General features: G+C 34.9%; 1 protein-coding gene across 4 annotated transcripts in view; it reads left to right on the top strand.

Moving 5' to 3' along the window:
- The window catches only part of bru3 (bruno 3), a 358657-nt gene that overhangs the window by 118062 nt on the left and 219799 nt on the right, over window positions 1–20796 (top strand). The gene's annotated exons all lie outside the window — the stretch shown is intronic.

Here is a 20796-nt window from a genome sequence, read left to right as displayed (position 1 = left end):
AGAAAAGATTTAAAAAAAGCTAAATTTCCCGGAAAATACAGTAACCGTTAGCAAATACTATACATGCATATATATCTTACTACTTACTGCTTTACATCAACCAGGAGCTAAAGCATATAAATTTCGAATTAAAACTTAAAAAAAAAAATTATTTGAGAGCAGCTACGCAATACGCCGAAATGTAGGCAACAATTGCAGATATTTTTTGTTTTTGGAGATCTAAGGTCTCTTTGGCAACGGCTTTTTAAAAGCGAACCACTGCGACACTTCGCCTTAAAACAAAACGCCAAAAAGTAGGCAACATTTTAGCACCACGTTTTTTGAAGACCTAAAGTCTCAGTAAAAGAAAGTTTGAGCTTTGAAAAAATTATTTTTCTGATGATAAAATTTAAATTAATATAAACGATTTGTATATAATCTAATATACTCAATGCGCAAAAATTTTTGCCACATTTTTATGCAGAACTTCGCTCTAGTGTAGAGTCTAAATATTATTAAATGAAAGTAAGATATTTCATTCAAGTTTTCTGCAGTCGATAAAATAAACAATGAATTTCTCAGTAATAATTTCTTTAAGCCTAAATATCGAGAGTCTATATATAATATATGAAAACAAAAACTGAAACAAAATTTAGAAAAATATTTCAAAAACCTCATTTCTTTAAGATCAATGATTCTATGCGATACATTTTAACCGATTCCACTATAAATAACTTAAGTGAATATCTTAAACTCGGTGCAAAAATTTACACACGCAATTTTAGGAATTTCGCAACCAAATTACAACTGTCAACACACTTAAAACCGAAAATATATTTGCTCTCTCACACATGCGTATGCATGGCGGCTGCAACGAGACACACAACTTAGAGCATAAATAAGCTACTGAATGGTTGGTGACAATATTTTGGCGCCTGAGGACACGTACACTAAAACATACCTACAAGCAAACTTGAAAATACAGTCTTTATAGGGCGAGCTTAGAAGATTTTGGAGCAGCAAGGAAGCAACTATTTACTTTCTTTACTTTACTTGTTTAGGCAATGTGCCAAAAGCAAGTAGTTCATTTGAACGCCTTCCATTCCTTGGCGAATGCTGTGACGCGTCCAAGCGTATTCCCAATATTAACAGCAACAGAAGCATTTAGTTGCAAGAAAAACAAGCGTCAAAACATTGCAATATCTCAAGCGTGTGTACGGGTATGGCAAAAGATGTTGACAAAACACTCGAAAACTTTAAGTTTTAAGTAGCTTAGAAACTGAGACAAATCCTGAACTGGTGGCCGAAACTAAGACTGATACTGAGACTGAGACCAAGACTCAGAACCAACACTGAGGCTGGACTGATACTGAGATTTACCCTGAGATTGAGATAGCGATTGGACTGAGGATGAAACCGAAATTAAGGCTGAACCTGAGGATAAGGCTATGACTGAGACTGAGGCTGCGGCTAAAACTGAGGCTGAGGCTGAGATTGAGTCTGAGGCTGAGGCTGAGACTGAGGCTAAGACTAAGACTGAGATTGAGACTGAGACTGAGACTGAGACTGAGACTGAAACTGAGACCGAGACTGAGACTGAGGCTGAGACAGCGACTGCGACTGAGGCTGAGACTGAGACTAAGACTAAGACTGAGATTGAGACTGAGACTGAAACTGAGACTGAGATTGAGACAGCGACTGCGACTGGGACTGAGACTGAGACTGAAACTAAGACTAAGACCGAGACTGAGACTGAGGCTGAGACAGCGACTGCGACTGAAACTAAGGCTAAAACTGAGACTAAGGCTGAGACTGAGGCTGAGACTGAGACTGACATTGAGATTGAGACTAAACTAAAACTGTAGCTGACTCTGCGAATAAGACTGATACTTTTACTGAGATTAGATCTCAAACTAAAACTTGGACTGTAATATAAAACTAATTTGGCACTGAAACAGAAACGAATGGTCGACCTTGCGCCACCAAAAGAATAGCATTTTATTTTTTTTACCTCATGTACATTTAATTAAATTCATTTGGTGAAAAAAAGATAAAAAGCAGCTTAAAAAATTTCAATTGAAAGCCAACGCCCTAAAATTAAGAGCGTGCAGAGAAAAAATAACATGAAAGTTTACTTAGCAGACCTTCGATAATATTTGACTGATGTCTATGTTTGCCTTTGTGTCATAAGTCGCGCCACAACCACCATCGCCATCGTACAGAGAGCACAATATTGTAGCTCCATGCAGCAGGCCGCACAAGCTTTCATTCGATGAAAAAAGAAAATAAAAAAAAACCAACGAGTAAATGAAAAGAAGTTCGCACAATCGTTGCTTTCGACACCTTTGGCAAAAGTAAACGTTAGAAAAAAAATCAAGTTGCAAAAAATTAAAAGGACTCTCTGCAAGCAATAGAGAGAAAAACTAAAGGCATTTGAGCCGAGCAAATGTACCGACAGGCAGGCAATCAGCAGGCAGTCCTAAGCTAAATGCAAACATTTTGTATAAATTTTCTGCAATTTTGTAGAATTTGTATGTGAACAAAAGCACTGTAGTAGAAATAACGGTGAAAGCTGGAGTTTGGAATGCGCTTTGTTTATACGTTCAACAGTCAATGACTGGCATGTCAGTAGAAGAGAGCACATGCAAGACACACTAACTCGTCTTAGTTCAGCCTTCTCCTAGCGCTTTACATTTATTTCACAATTTCCCCAACTCACATGCTGGCATTGTATGGCAAGTTGTAATTTGACCCAAAGCAAATGTAAATAAATGGCTGCGGTCTGCATGCGGGCAGGCGTGTTTGGTCGTGCGATCGGGCGTTTTGGCAATACTTTCTACCGGCAACTGTTCCGTGCTCTGTGCCGTATTCTAGCTTCGACTTTTGGCTTGCGGATTGAGTTGGTTTGCTTGACTGCGGTTTTGTTCGGCAAATGTTTGTCTTGTGTTGTTCAAAGCGCAGAGCACAGCGGTAAGTGCACAAATACATACATTTGCGTATGATAGTATGTGAGTGTGTTGTTTTAAGGGTATGCAGACGCGCACGATTTACTTAATGAAACGCTCCCCGAAAAAGTCCGAAAGTCCTGTGGCGTTCGGTTGCTTAGTATGCAAGCTTCCGCTAATCCTGTTACTACAACGAAGTGTACAGTGTTGAAGAAAATTTACCTATTCCCAGATTAAGGGGAATATGGCACGGCACTCAGTTGATGAGTGAAAATTAAATTATATATAGTTACATGAAAAGACTAAAACAGATTTTGGAGTAAAAGTAAATTAAATATATTAAATTACAAAAAAATACTAAAACCGATTTTTGAGTAAAAAATGTATTCATCATGGAAAACTTAATTCGTTAATAAAATGCTATCAGTTACAGTGAGAAATAAATATCACTTGAGTGTTTTACCAGTCTTCTTTCCATTCAGAGATATTGTGGTAGGTAACCTTGCTTGAATAAATGGCTCGTGTCTCAGCTAATGTAATGAAAATAGCGCGTTTCCAAAGTTATTGCTTGTCTTGTTGCTTATCTAACTATTTTTCTTCTTTTCAAGGCTTTCTGGTTTAACAAAGTATACATTAGCTTAGGTTAGGTCATGAATGCATACATTTTCGTTAGTCATATGACATATGTTTGTTCCACACAAGTATATACTGAGATTGATAAGTGATCTCTTTCTCTCTTTTCTCTCTCTATCTTCAAAACCTATATATACAGTTTATGTTTTACAAAATGATATGTCGTGATAACAATTCTCTTACTTCCTCGCTCTTTTATCATCTCGTTTTCTCCCTCTCTCTCTCTCTCTTTCTTTACTTTACAGTTTCTTAGAATAGATTTGTACCGCACCTTAAGCTACTATGATTATTTTTGGTTTGTTCTCACTTTCTCAGATTTCCTAAAATGATACTTTTTGATCTTTGTGGTTCTTAAAGTGTTATAAAAATAGGTTTAGAAGCAAGTACATAATTATATTCATCTTTCAATATTTATTTATCACTGATTAATGACGTTGTAAAACTCTACCAGATTTCACTATTTCTCTCAAACATTTCTAAAACCTAAGGCATCTAACATAAATTAAAATTTCAAAGTCTGGTCAAAAATTCTAAAAATAAATGCTTAAAATTTAATACTCAATTGTACAGCTTTATGCCACTGTGTTCCCATATATAACCATATTTTACCACTCCAACGACAATAACACTATTTGTACATGAGCGGATTACGTTTGACTTAACTCAGCGGTAATGCACAACCGTCGGGTTGCTGGTGGTACAAGGGTATGGTGGAAAGCATGAAGCTGAAAAAACACTGTTGCTCCATTAAGTGCAACAACACAGCAACAAGCGTGTCACAACGGTGTTGGTGCGAGTTGCCAGATAAAGTTAGTAAAGAAGGAAGGAAGTGCTAAAATAAGAAAGACAATGCGATGAAAAAGTAATAAACGTGTTAAAAATGACCGAAGGACCTTTGGCCAAAGCTTTGTGCTGCCATTTTTTAATCAGAAAAATGTATGCATGTATATGTACGTGCGTGTACCTATATAAAGCCAACACAAAAGCATTTAAAAGCAACATAATATACAGAGACAAAATAGCAAAAAAAAAAAAAACAACAACAAAAGCAGCATTTAAATTGAAAGCACAACGACCGTTGCGAAAACACACACAAAATACAAAAATAAAAACAATAAAAAAGTGCGCATAAAATAAAAATGCAAACCCCAACCAAGCGTTCAACGTGTGCAAATGATTTCGACTGCATGCATGCACGACTCTGGCCAGCGGGTAAATTAAAATTAAAATGTTAAAATTTTCACTTCCACACAAATGCTGAAACAACAACAAAGGCGCACGAAGCAGGCAAAAAGCGTAGCATATTTAAAAGACCCCTGCACACACACACCAATAAGCATGCATACTGCTGCAAGCATAAGCTCGTACGTGCGAGACCGCCGCTTTGACTTAGACAATGTTGTGTAGCTTTTTATGCTCTTCTGGTGCGAAAAATGCAAAGTAAAATAGTTTTTAATTAAAAAATTGCAAAAGGAGTGCGACCAAAAACACACACACATACACGTGCGGTGGCAAATATTTAAACACCGTCTAAATGTATGTGTGTGCGTACATAATAGCTGCTTTTGCTGAATTTAATTAAGCTTTGTTGCCTGACTTTGTCTTGGCTTGGCCTCTGATGCCGGCTGATGAGTCCAACACAATATGCAGTCTATACACTGTGTAGCGTTAGTTAGTGCGTATGAAAAAATGTTGCCTACTTTGTGGCGCCAGCAAGCGTACTTGCTACATAAAGTTGCGTATAATGAAAGAGTTGCTGGATTTCGCATTTAAAATTACCTGGCTTTATTATTCATTTCATATGAGAAAACATAAAGCGAAAATTATTTGCTTGAAATTCTTAGCATGAAAATGTCTAATTTATACATGCAAAAAATATACATAAATGTTCCGCAATACTAATTTCAATCACATTAATATTTGCTCCAGTTGATTTTTGCATTAAAAATTGAATTTGCAATTTCAACGCATAACTAAATGGAAATAGCAGCAACGGTTTGCGTTTATACATTTTGTGGTTTTTGGAGTAAAAAATGTGCTACCAGCAAAACTAATTATATGTAGATATTTTAGATCTAAATACAGAACTGAAAATAAAAAGCACTACATATGAAATTAAAGTTTCAAAATTCGCTCTATATTTAATAGGTTGCTTTCACTATCATATCACTTCACAGTATATAATCTCTATTTATAAAATATTTTTTAAACTTTAGCAGCACGCTGAAAAATTAGTAATTTGAAATTATTGCACGATTATAAAATTATAAAATTATTATAAAATTAATTTTTAAAATTTTTATGTAAATATCTGCTCTTCTTCTTTCTTTCAGGTAAGTCTCAATAAATACGTTTTATCAATTATAAAATACCCGTAAGTATTGTTTGCCCAATGTAGCACTAGATGGTGTATCGCTATGGAAAAAATAGTATATGTATGGTATGTAAAATCGAAATTGTAGAAAATTAAAAAAAAAATAGTAAAAGCAAGATTACATTTAATATAAGGTAATTAAATACACCATAGAATATTTTTTAAATGACAAAGTAATATAGTACTTTGAATAGCAAGAAACGCGTTTATTTAAAAAAATAAATAAAATTTCTAAAATAAATGAGCTTAAAGTAGAGTATATTATGAATAAATCTACTAAGATATATATATAGTAATTACATATGAGTATATGCCGGCGGATTTTAGGATAATATTTTCATGGCAGAAGCACTGGCTTCGTCATAAACTAGGATTGGACTACATTATGACCGCCGCAGTATACATATTTTTATTAATATCAACAAAGCTCGGGATGGGTTCAATGGCTGATTCTCAAGATGAGGGATCGCATTTGCATTGTTATAAAGATTCCCTTGTAAAGGCAAAATATAGAACAAAATTACTCACGTAAACAAAATTAATAAGTCTACTAAGGCAAATACAGATCAGTTAAGGCGTTTTATTTGTATACCTACCACCTCAGCCAGATCTCTGAAAGTGTGAGCTCCAAAGCGTTCACGCCATGATCTCGCATAAGCGGAACAGTCAAGAAGAAAGTGTTGAGATTTGGCTACTTCTTTTTCATTCAAACAGCTATTAACACTAACAGCCGCTGAGGTTCTCAAATTTACCGCGTGAGTATGGATAATGTAATGACCAGTTAGAGTCCCAAGCCTTTCTGATGGTAAAGAGACCACTGAACTAATAGTAGCCGTGCGCTAACCAAGTTCCAGCAAAGTCCAGCAATTCAATAGTAGAACGCGTGAAGAGAGCGGAACACCGGCTAGTTCCATTTTACTGATAACGCGGCTTGTTTGAAGTTTTATGGCCACTTTAGCTGGAAACTAAGAGCTGAAGCTCAAACACTTTAAATTTAACCCTTTTAACTATTATACATTAGCAAGAAATTTTTGAACTTTTATTTTCAAGCTCAGCTGCCAACTCTTTAGCTTTTCAGCTACAATTCTTTTCAATTCGCCAATTTCGGCAGTGCTAAACAATACACGACAGTATATTTATAGCAGAAGGCCCGGGTACTTTTCAGCTTAAAAAAAATTAAGAATAATTAATAATAAAATTTGGATTCACGATTGAAAAATTTAATAATTTGACCGCCACAGCGTTTTCTTAACAATAAATAAAACTCAATAAAATAGGAGTTAATTTTTTTTTTTGTGCCCTTATGCTCTGACGCAAACTAGTTTTAAGCTTTTTGTAGCACAGCTTTTAAGTTCACGCGGACAAAAACTAAGCATAACATACACCAGTTTCTACATCAAAAATTCCAAACTCACACATATGTGATTAGAAAATTACTAAAACAATCGTATTCTGCATTTTGCTATGCATTCAAAGCAAAAATTTGCAAAAGTCGCCCGCTATTTATGCCAAGGAAGCTTAAAAATCATCCCACTGCATTTAACCAAGCCAAGAAAGCTCAATGCGTTAAAACTAATTTAAGAAACATACCAGTGGAAGTGTGTGTGTGTGTGTAAATTTGGTTTTATGACGTTTACAGCAACGCATAAAACTCTTTGCCACGCTCTCAAGGTCATGCAGAAAGTAATTTCGGTTTTCGTAAAAGAAAATTGACGAGAGAAAATTTTTAAATTGCACATTGCACCAAAGGAACTGGGGTAAACAAAATTTTCATAAATTCACAGCGCGTTAATGACGCGCTGGCAAAGTCATTGCATGCGAAGTATTCTTAATATATATAAAGTCTTAGTGGCGCAGACAAGTTGTGTGGCAAGCAAAGCTTACACTTGCTCGCACAAATGCACATACGTGTTTAGAGTAAGTATGCACCAACGCATGCACATCTAAAGCTTATCAAAACTGCACACACACATGCACGCGCAGCAAGCCAAGTTCGCGTTGTGTGCAAACTTCAAATGAGCGCGCGTTTTGTTGTTGTCGCACTGCTGAAAACGAACGCGTCAGCGAGCTATATATGGAGCTTACGTGGCATTTTTTGTTTCCTCTTTGTTTTTTTTTCATTTTCATTTTTGTTTTTGCAATTTTCTATTTAATAGCTCATGTTAGCAGCGTTCGACTTGTGAATTCCGTTCTCAATTTCATTTTCATTTTTATCCGCTTGTTTGTTTGCACGGCTTGTGTCCCTGTTCGTGTCTTTTTTCTTCCTTGCTGCTTTCAATTTGCTGGTGTTAACCCGTTTCTTGGCATTCCACAAAGTACGTATGTGTGTGTGTGTGTGAAATTCATACTTGAGCACACCCACATGCCCGCACACACACACAAGTAAATTGCATACGAGCATTTTATCCCCTTGCATGCGGCTGCTTCTGCAAGCAAACTAGTATAAATGCCATAGCTTAAAACATCAAAACACATTTCAGCTTTAGCAACAACAACACCAACAAGCAACAACAAACAGCAAAGCAATAAAATTAAACTTGTTTGTTGTATGGTAAATATCAACTTAAAAGTAGCGAAATTAGGTCAATGAAACCATAAAAGAATGCGAGCGTCAAGTTACGCACAGGCAGCAGCAGTCATAAAGAAAGCGGGCGTTGCAAGGAATTTAGATTGTTGTACATAAAATTATACGGCTGATATAACAATGGCGTAAGATTTGATGCGCTGCAGATTCGGAGCGTCTATGAAAACTATATGTTCGAAGGAATTCAAAGAGAAAATAATTGCGCATTTTCGACTATGGTTATGGGTGCGAAAATTAAGTTGGGAATTACATTTGCGCAAAAGTCAATAAGACATTAATTTTCATAAAACAAAACTACATAAAAGTTTAATTTATTCAAGCAATTGCATTGAAATATTAAAAAAAAAAAAATTATTTAAGGTGATATTCGCACATATTTTTAATACAAAAATAATCAAAAAATAATTAAATACAATAAATAAAGCAATACTTAGTTGCAGGAAATATATTAATATAAAGACAACAATTTATTATTACATTTTTTTTTAGAATTTCTTAATTTTACGCTATGTTCCACAAGTTCACATATTTTAAAATGTTACCAGATGTTGACAAATCGCATTTTCTAAGAGCACTTTTAATAAAATCAAATTAAAAAGCTCAGTCACTCTTTGAAATTTCAACAATTCCAAATTTTAACTTAATTTTGTATTTCAAGCATAAGCCTAAAAGTATTCTGCCTTATTACTTACTTAAATATGTTGGTTGGTTGGTTGTTTGAAAAGGTAGGTGGCTGAGCGCTGGACAGTAGACGCCGCACTTAGGCCATCATTAGGCCTATTGCGCTCCCGGGTGGTGACCAATTTAAGTGTTATCCAGCAACTCCGCAGATTCTGATGATTTTAAAAATTGTATAACTAGGCTACTGCTAAGCAGGATGATAATTCATAAATACTTTCTTCTCATTTCTTTTAAAAATGTGCTTGACGCCAATATTTTTTAATAATCTTCAACTATTTGCACTCAAATACTCGCTTATATACATTTATAGTCGATTTTTATATGCAACTCAAAAAAATTAGAGTACGCAGGATGTTCACTACCCAGTAAGTATGAAGAAAGCATATTTTATGTTCTGAAAATATTGTTATGAACAATAAAATCTTGTTGGTTGAAGCACTTAAGAAGTAAGTATACTTACGCCTAAAGGTATGCTCTAAATTTGAACAATGAAATAACCTTCAAACTGCAGTAATCTTATTATAATCTGAAAATATGCCAAAAATGCCTAATCATAATGAAATTAAAGGTAGGATTTATATAAATATATGGATCATCAGGTCAGTTCAGATCCAACTGGCTATTGGTAAAACTGAAGCGTTTGGAACTTTATAGTAAAGTTATAACTGGTTATAAAATAACTGCGCATATGCCAATAAAGCCATTAGCTGGACCATGCAGTTCTTAGTTGTGTTAGCAACCCCATTTAGGTATATAGAAGATATATATTTTTATATATGTGTATGTATATGTATATATATATATTGGATATACATGAAAGTTAGAGCCAGCACACCAATTACAGCGCAAAAATGTTCAAATAGCTTTCCTCGCACAGCAGTCATAAATTTCTATATGGGTTTTATGGTGCCACCAATACATACATGCGCAATTATTTACACAGACACACACACATTTACAATTACGCTACCGGGGTGTTGCACATAAATTTAACAAAAGTGCGGGTGAAAACGCAAAAACAAATAAAACGGTAAAGTAAAACAGCACATACCTATAATAATAACAAAACCGAAAAGCTATAACAATAACACTAACAACAACGCAAGCACAAACAATTTAATAATAACAACAACACAAGCAATAATTTTCCGCAAAAACCCGCTAATATACGCTGCACAAAAACAAAAACGCGCTTAATAGCTTAGAATTCAGTATGAGCCATGGGTAGTCGGTCCGCTGGGGCTCGTTTAGTTGGGCGCGCTACTCACTTATATATAATATATACACAAATATATATAGTATATAATAAGTGAGCGCGCGGTCGAGGCGTGAATGCGCAAATGTATAGTCAATTCGTGGCCACTAAAGCGCTGTAAATGCATATGCTTGCCAGTGTATTTGTGTGTGCGTGTGTGGATGTGTGGCGCTGTGTGAGTGCGCGCGCCCGACCGCAAACACAACATTGCGGCGCCTTTTCGCGCAAAATAACCATAATTTCTGCTTGCCGACTGTTTCTTTTTATTTCACAACAACCACAGCAAATGCAGGCGTAGCAACAACAACAATTACCGCCAATATAGCAGAATTTGCGCTCACTTCCAGACATAACTGACATTTACCACCAGCCGCTCGATGGCATTTAAATTAAAAGTAAATGTGTGCGCGCCTCCATGCGCCATGTGGGGCAGGGGGTGTGGTATGAGTAATATTATGAGTGCGTACATTTCGGCTGAGCCGCCAAGTGTGCGATTTACACAGCGAACGCGCGCAAATGAATTTCTGTATTGCTTCGTTTCGCGTCTTTTATTGTTAAATTTAATTTTTCATTTATTTAGTTATTTGTGTGCGCATACCTATGCACTTGCGCGCACATGCACACATATAGAAATTAATATAAATGTGTTTTATGGCAACTAATTGCATTTCATACATCTTCTGGTATGTTTGTGTTTGTACTCTCGCTGCCAGCGTAAAATTATTAAATTGCTTTACTGCGGTCAAGCGTATGTAACTGTAACGATTTTCTTGGTTTTGGTTTTACCGTGGCGTTTTTTAGTGTTTTTGAAGCGCTAACTGCGCCGCTTAGCTGTTAAATAAATTTCTATTTTATGCGCGCGTCACAGCGGAAATGTAGTTATGAGTGCGATTGTTACTTTGTAGGTAATTAAAAGAGAAGTTATGAGAAGTAAAAGTTATGCGGAACGAAAAGTTTCCATGATTGTCTTGTAACAGAAAAATTATATTCCATTTTTCGGGTTTAAAGTCTACTATTACATGTTTTTCATAAAGCGGTTAAGAACTAAAGTCATTTGTCAATGAAATAGTAATCCGTTGAGCAATTTACTATCACGAATTCACTAAAAAAGGTAAAATTTTCCAACATGACCAAAAATTGTTCCATGAAAAAAAAAATGTAACTGATAAAGAAAATACAGTACACCCAAATAAGTTTTAATTTTTACTCTAAGTAAAATATTTGGGTGTTTTATAGGGTACGCCTAGACTGGAGCAAAAACGCCCAACTTATAGAATTTATTTCGAAGATACGAACAGAACCCCCTTTCTCTCTCTCAAGCTTTACTAAGCATACATTTGAGTATGTTAAAAAGAAACATATGAGTATGCTTATATTTTGATACAAAATGGCGGGTACTGGCCCAGTTTTCGACAACACCTTTTCAAGTAGGCGAATACAATCCGTTGCCCGATTTGGAATCTGCAATCTCGAAAAAAAAATATCGTGTCTCCTTGAAGATTATTAACTTTTAATTAACTAATATTCTTAAGAATATTTCAAGATGAACACATTTTAAAATCTTCTTATTACTTTTTTTTTGTTATTTTTTTTTAGTGCAAGACACATTAGGCTAGTCAATTTACACACTTATTTATTGTCAGTAGCGTTCCAATATGTGTTAAAAGAAGATCAAGAGCAAAATATCACACTCAGCTACAGTAATAGTAGAGCGATCTTCTTTCGGCAAAAGACTATATAACATAAATTCTGAATTTCACTTATTTTATAATTGAATGTAAACGAAAAAATTCGTAAACCGGTTGAGAATTGTAAATTTTTCAATTAGTTTAACAAAATAATGTTCTGCTCCCCAAAATTCGTTAAACGATTTCAAAAAGGATTTAAAAAGCCTCAATTATTTTTGAGAAACTTTGACCTGATATTTACATTTTCAAAAAAAGTTATTTTTTTCCACGTCAATTTCAAAAATCGATTTGTGTTTTTAAGAATCAAATTTTCGCTAATCTCTACTAAGTGTACCAGCTACAAAAAAACCTAAATCAAAAATACTTGTAAACCAAAAAATTATCGCAACAAAAGCTCATCAAAAATATAGGCAAGAATTTACAGTTAATATAAAAACGAACAATTTATAAGTCGAACCAAATATATTTGGCGGAAAATTTCGCAGCCTTTGAAAATGACACTAAATTTCAAAGTTAAATATGAAATAAATTACGTTCGGACATAATTCAAAGCCGCTGCAAATTACAAAAGTGAAAACAAACAAAAAAGTTGCTATACAACAAAGTTGCAAGGCGTAAAAGTTGATAAAGAAGCTTACTTACGGAAAAAAGTGGAGCAGTTAATAAGGAATCAACAATATTTAAGGCTAAAAAGTTTCACAGACTAACAAGTAGAAAATAAAAGCAAAGTTAAAACTAGTTACGACGAGAACACGACGACGCAAACAAGCGAACGTTTAATGAATTATAAATGCGTAAAGTTCGTATGCCCCAACAAAAAGCGGATTATTTAAGTAGTAAATTTGATTGCGACTCAAATGAAAATGTGAACGCATCAAAATAAGCATGCGAAAATAAAATTACCAACACAAGCAGCGCATACGAAAATATTTACAACAGCTAAAACACTATGTTTATCCGAAAATGATTTTCAAAGCAGCACACAGCCGCTTGGTGTTAACGTCGGTGGCAGCATACTGCCTCCCAACACTTGCTTTTCTCGCGCAAGCAAAGCTATGGCAGTAGCAACATTGCTTTCAAACTAACAATATGCCACAACGAAAACATGCTCACAACACACTGGCAAGCCAAGCTTTCGTTCTACACAAGCTTCTTTCAACAACCACAAATTGTAGCATAAAATTAGGCGCTACGCAGTAAAACAAACATTTACAAGCAACCTAAGAAAGTTTATGACTTGAAAAATATTACAGCGCATATAAATAAAAGCATAGCTAAAGCGACATTTTTGCTACAACAACAACAACAGCAAACGTTATGAAAATCAACCACTAAACAAGCGACGTGCCTGCAGCAGCGCTGCTGTACAGAATGGCAGTAGTCCAATACGCGTCCCGCAATTAAAATATGAAAATTTAAATCGCTACAAAGAGTTTAAAAACTTTTTGTTGATTTGCTTTTTGTTTTTGCTTCGTTTGTGGAGCGCAGCTTACAGAGCAATCTGTATGTACGAAGTGTTATAGGTAGATGAAATTTCCACGCAATATTTCGCTATCACTTGACTTAGTGGCAAACATAAATCATTTATTTGAGGCAACCTTGAAGAACGCAGCCAACTTCGCGACACATTCTCATTGACTATCAGTAGCATAAAGATGGGGTAGCAAGCCATATTTTCTGGGTAGATTAACAAAATGACAGCAAATTTGTTACTAGCCTTAACTAATCATAAAGTAGCCATAATTTGTAACAACTCTAGCGGTAAGGCATTAAAACTAAGTAGTAGTAGCTGGTAGTGTAAGAAAATTGTTTCAATGAAATTAATGATTACTTGTATTAATAAAAAATTGCGCACAAAACAGGCCAACAATTTTTAAAGCTGTCAGTCTTGTATTTTTTAAGTAATAATTCAAAACTCTACAAATTTGCAAGTTCTTAAGGGGTTTGAGGTAGTCAGAGGCACGAAAAAATTTGAATTTTCAGAATTTTTTTTTTTTATTAAATCATGTTATTTTACAAAAGTAGTAATATGGCTTTATTAAACAATGTTTTGACTTGAAGTCACGAAAATTTCAAAAAAAAAACATATTAATTTCCAAAGTTCAGTTCCAGTGTTGACCAAGTTCCAAAAAAAAGTCCTTGCGTTGACAATCATAAGTTCTTGGAGATTCATCTAAAATCAACCGGATAAACAAAATTAGTTTTATTAATTGATAATCCGGGGCCTGATTGAAGCTTTCTTTTTCAAAAATTAACGAAATGGCGGCCTCAGGAAATTTTTTTCTAGATTTTTGGGAAAAAGCAGACCTAAATTTATTATTTTTTAGTAGTATTAAAGTATTGTAATTACTTCAAAGACGCATCAAATAAAATAGGTTTCCCAAATCTGAGATATTGTTTCAGTATCTCTACATAAGATTGAACATGTATTATCTAAAAAGATTTCAACTTTCCATAAAACACCTACTTCAATTGCATAAAGCACATTGGCGCATATAAACATTACCTTTTGCCACAAACGCAACTAGTTCCACAGCGTAAAGTAACTAAAAATAGTAAACTAATAATTTCTCAAAATAGACCTTATTACACACAATGCAATCAAAAGCACAGAACTATGTGTCCACAATCCCTACTTTTATTTAAAGCCATTGAACTTTATATAACACAGGCTTATAAAGCCGCCCACACACTCGCCCACACAAACGAAACTACACAACCGCACATTGTAAATAAAAACTTTACAAAGGTTAAGCGCGTACTCGAACAACCAATTTGTATGGCAAAACTTTTAACCATCATGTAACCGCAGCGTACAGACACATAAATATACATAATTATAATATATATATACATATATATACAAGTATATATATAGGTGCGTGTGTGCGCGTGTTGTGAGCTTTGCGCCCTTTAGCACACTTTATGCTCATTATACAACACTTTGGTACTTTGGCGGCCGCTGGCATAAAACAGCGCCGCACAATGCAATGCAGCGCCAGGCAATCACGTAATTATAATCATTTTGCTGTTCTAATTATAAACGCGACAGCAGACACACATACTCGTACACACATACACACATGTGTATTTGCAGTTATGCAATGTATTGGCTCAGCGCGTGAGGCAAGCGAAAGCACCTGTTCTGCAATTGTTCAACTCCCCACAATCGCTTGCGCTCAAACTCACTGATTACTTGCTCCCTCTGCGCTCTCGCTTACTCACTCTGCTTCTCACTCACTCACACTCGCGCTTTTTTCGACGCTATTACGCTACGTGCCTCACACACTCGCCCACTTGTCGCTAACCCTTTTCGTGTCTTTTGTCACTCTGCTTCGCTCATTCATTTAGCAACTACAGAAAATTTATGTTTGCATAAGTAGTCGACGTTGTATGTATGCCACTTGGGGGCAATTTTCTAATAATTTTCGCGTTGCACTGTAAAGTTTTCAATTTTGTTGAAAAAGTAGGGGCGGTAATTTGTCAGGAGGTAATAAAGTTCATAAATTTATTTATTTTTGGTTATTTCTAGATTATTGCTTTTCTTGTAACGTTATAAAATATTTCCGCTGATGAAAAAAGTTTCCATACAATAATTTAATAATTCAGTACACGGTAACTAACGTAAAAATTTTGCTTCGATGTGTTCATAGATGATTGGGTTATCTATGGTATAAACTGAAAAGGTGGAAAAAAAGCATAGTGATCTAATATTGCCTTGCATCAAGTTGTACTGAGAGGGCCGTGAAATATTATTATTAAGTTTGATAAGGTGAATGATATACAAAATTTTACCCAAAAGTGGGGCAATACACGCCCATATTTAAATTTTTCAAAGGATTTATTTGCCGGCTTACAACAACCAATATTTTTATGATATACGCGTATATTTGCTTACTTAGTTTGTTACAGTTAGCTTTGCTGGTGGTTACTTTTTACAAAACTTGAACCCACACTTACACTCTCTACGATCTCCGTAGTTCAACTTGTACTGAAAACTGCCAGCTTTAATCTCCTTTATTTTCGCCTCTCATTATCATAACATTTCACTTCACAACATGCTCATAATATTCCACGTACAAATTTTAATTCGAAAAAAATTCTAATTTGAAAACAAAAACTTTTTAAAAACTTGTGATTTACTCTTGTACTAAAAACTTCCAGCTTTAATCCCCTTCATTTTCATCTCTCATTATCGAAACATTTCACTTCCTCGAAGAGATAATCTTCCACGTACAAATCAATCAGCATAAATCAAAAAAATTTAAGTGTGAAAAAAAACGCCATATATTTTAAACCGCCTTGCCCACAATGGCGTAAATCGTTTTGACCTCCAACTTAAAATCCAGCAAAGCATCAAATACATAACAAGTGCAAGCATAATATTGGTGAATTGGTGGTGGATTGAAAACATAAAAGCAAACGATCAAATATTCTTTTGTTAAGAGTGCTTTTGGGCGGGTGCCGGTATTGGTGCCGCTGCTGCTGCCACTAATGATTACCATTTCAAGCCATTTGCGTGTCAGAATGATGTATGGAGATTTAAAGGCCATACAGAGCGCATATAAATTGTATATACATATATGCAGTTACGTTACTGTATGCACGTACTTGCCATTAAGTCACGTTTACGCACCATTAACCCATAAAACTTCGGCATACAAAGGCGCCCAGGCAAGCAAATCACAAGCTAGATAAAAGAAGAGCAGGAAATGAAGAGCTTGGGAATCAAGAATTTCTTGTGACGTATAGGATTTCGCATGTCTCTATCTATCTAAGTATACGGAAGCTAATCACCATTAAAACCGCTGCTTTAAAAGAATTACAAATTTTTAACTGAATTTTTTTACAGTTGGGACTAAAATAAAACAAATAAATTTTTTAAAATACTATATTTCAAATTAACAAAAAACAAAAAAAAAATTTATAATTTTACACTGCAAAACAACACTAGCCTGTTCAGCCTGTACATGTTTACCTTTAATATTATTTTTTCCCATATAATTTCCTAAAATATTGCACTAAACAATACATGCCTTCCAAATATGTGAACCCTCACATATCCACTATAAAATAGCCAAAAAAAATGTTATTGGTATGCAACGCGCATATGTAAGTCACACGCTGTATGCGAGTTAACTTACCGCTGTGACGCCGCAAAGTAGGCAACAAACGTGCAAATCATTTTCAGTTGCGTTCGCATGCCAAATGTCATTTGAACATGTGCGCATTGGTTTGACATTTTACTGGTGCTGTTGGTGTTTTTTCTAGCGTTTAGAATTTATTTTACGCCCACTTGTTTTTTGCCATTTTCCAATTTGACTTTTGCCTAGCGCAACCCTCATCAAGAGTGCAAGCCGATTTCTACACCTCGCTGCCAAAGACAAGTGTAGCGGCTTAGGTTTAATACAGCAGTCATTATTTTTGTATTATTTACTTTTTTGGCACACTGTGACAATATGTCAGCCCCACTGCTTATTGTCATTCACACATGCACACAATTTAGATTAGTAGCTGTGCGTTTGCTTCCACCAAAATGTGTTTAAAAACGTTTTCACTTTTTTTGCCTTTTCACTACGCATACACTTCACTTACACGTATTTATATTTTTCTGTGCCTGCGTATATATTTTCATCTACATTTCCTACATCTAACCATTTGATTCACTTTCACTTGCACAAATTATGTGTTGCCATTTTTGATAAGGGTTCCATATCACATGGTCTTCGAAGCATAACTCATAGTTATATGAATGCTTACGGGCATTAAACACGTGTTTGTGTATAATGTGTTTTTATAAGTGCCACTCTCGAATTCTTAACAAAATATCAATATCAAGCATATACACACATTCGTACAAGTATTTTGAGACTCATTCATGCTTGTAGTCATCCAACACACTTTTTATACACTCACTTGCTCATCTGTATGAGATTTTTCAATTCCATTATTTGCAGCTTAAGAATTATTTCACCACACTTACATTACTTCATATTGAAAAAGTGACTTTTACTTTAGTATGTCCTTTCGTCCTTTTGATTTTACTGCTTCATTACATTGTCATGCTTAGCACATGTCACACAGTTGCCACAGCTTTTAACATACCCGGTTCGGAATTATTTAAGCAATCTGCAAAGTGATTTTTTGTTTACCCTTAGATGGCTCAGAGAGCAAATGTGAATTGCTAAATGATTTAAAAAATAAAATAAAATAAAAAGTTTTAAATGATATTTTAAATTATATTTGCATTAAAGCTCGTTATACAAATTGATTAAAGTAAGAGTAGAGTATTTACAGCCAGCTTTTACTATGCGGAAATTTCTTACTGTTTTAATATAATGTAGAAAACTAGAGGAAAGAGCTTTAGGTGAAAGCTCAAAACCTCAGAAGCTCTGTAAATGAGCTTTTACGAAAATTGTATGACCATTGGAGCAGTTGGCAGTTTTAAAGGAATGCTCAAATGTTCCCTAAGTGAGCTTTCACGAAAATTGTATTACCACTGGTGTGCTCCGTAGTTTAAGTAACAAAATTCGAAGCCAGTTATTGAGAATTTTGCGTTTTCAAATATATAGCAGCTTTCATATCTAACTAATAAGCTGGTATTGGTCTAAAATTGCCAACACATTTTTTCATCATATTAGTATTTTCTAACGCTCATATTTTATTGTGTAATGAACTGCCATTGTAATATTTGCTCGCTCAATTTTCAGTAGCAGCTTTCACTGAGCTTTTGCTAAAGTTTCACTCCAGAAGATTTGAGCTTTTGATAAAGTTCTGCATTACTGCATTTCTTAGCATCTACGAAATCGCTTTGCGAGAAAAACTTTTTCACCGTAACGAAAGCTTTTCTCTTGTGCTGCCGCGTTTTACCGTCTTTTTCATTTGCCCCAAAGCAAGAAAAACTAATTACATCAAGAATACTTCACATCAAAGTTAATTGATATTTTATTATGTATATTTGCAGGTATGTTAGTATGGTTGTGTGTGTATATAGGTATTTGATATGTCATTAAGTGCCCTTGCTGGTGTACCTGCTTTTGATGGCAATTGGTTTTGGTAAGAAAAAAAATAGGAGTATGTGTTTGCGATAGATATAGGAATATATGTATTGTATGTACATATACAAGTGGGAATATTTGAGTGAAGTAATTTAGCAGGATGTCTTATAAGTTACAGCAGCATCAAGTATGGCACTTAGAATACTGCTTTCGCAAACAAACTTGTATGCGAAGGGTTTATATCTCTAAAATATGTATTTACAAGCACAAAATAAGCAAACTCAAAAATTGTTTTCCACAAAATTGTTACCTTATTTAATATCTCGCTATAGGATATGAAATTTATTTTTATCCAAAAAATTCTTGCCCTGAAATTGTCAAACAGTAAGCAGACTTTTTTTGTAGCTTGCAAATTTTTGCTCACATTTCCAAGAAAAACAATTCTGCACGTCACTTTCTTTGTTTTGCCTAACTTTACTAATTTCTTTAGTTTTGTTATTGTCACCTGTAATGGCTTGTCATCAGCATTGAAGGTGGTCATTTTATATATAATTTAGGTCGACATCATCTCAACCGTAGTACTTTCTAATTATGTTTGTTTTTCTTTTTCTCACTCTCGTTGAATAAATGACACAAACGTTAGGATAACTGCAGCTGTCACACTCCAAATAGTTTGACTGCTAAGTTATATACAACACCTGCAAATTAATTGAGCACAACTGGTGGTCCGTAGCTTTAGAGCATATAATTCTCATACCACTTCTTTGATTACTTCGTAGCAAAACAGTAAAAAAAAGACAAATAAACAAAATCAAACAAAGTGGAATAAAAGAATTTTTGCATTAACATAATGAGTTCAATTATTTATTTACCTTTTTGATACCAGAACAGGGCGTGTATTGTCACTTACAGCACACTAAAACCACTAACGCCTTAAAGTATGCTACACAAATTTAATAGGTAACAACACTACACCACATAAGAGATGACATTGAAAGTGCTGTTTTTTAATTGTTTGTATTTTTATTTGAAGTCTCGTCATATACTGTAGTTGTATTAGTCCGTCAGTCACGCCATCAGTTTTGACTTTGATTGGTACGACGTGGCGTTTGTTAGACTTACTTCTTAAACATATATATGCAAGTATATAATTTCATATAACATTCCGGCAGATTTGAACCGTTGCCTGTTTATCATTTCTGCCTAACCAGTCAGGCAGCAAATCAGTCTGTTATTTCGCCTCAATCTGTTAGTCAACCAAGCCATTCGTCAAGGCATTCAATACGTCGAAGACATCAAAATGGAAATTTAATTAGTCGAAAAGGCCATACTTTAGACCAACAGCTTGGCTTTGAGTGTGTAGGTATGTGCGGGAATGAATGAATTAATGAACGAGGTAGCTGGATGTAAATGAATTAATGAATGTAAAAGCAACACGAGCACTAAATAATTACTTACAAGCAGTTCAGCGCACGGCGAAAGAGTGGCAGCAGACACCAGCAGGCAGACAGGCGAACGGCTGCGTGCTACCAAAGCAAGAGTGTGGCAGTAATCAATACACACCACCATTTAATTGAAAGTGTAATTAAGGCAACAGCATTAACTGTAAAGGAAATATTTTCTAGCAGTAAAGTAAAGTTGAATTCCAAGCGGTTTGAA

Source organism: Bactrocera oleae, chromosome 6 (assembly GCF_042242935.1).
Source record: "Bactrocera oleae isolate idBacOlea1 chromosome 6, idBacOlea1, whole genome shotgun sequence".
Taxonomy (NCBI): domain Eukaryota; kingdom Metazoa; phylum Arthropoda; class Insecta; order Diptera; family Tephritidae; genus Bactrocera; species Bactrocera oleae.
Note: the sequence above shows the minus strand (reverse complement) of the source record. Positions and strands in the feature narration are given on the sequence as shown.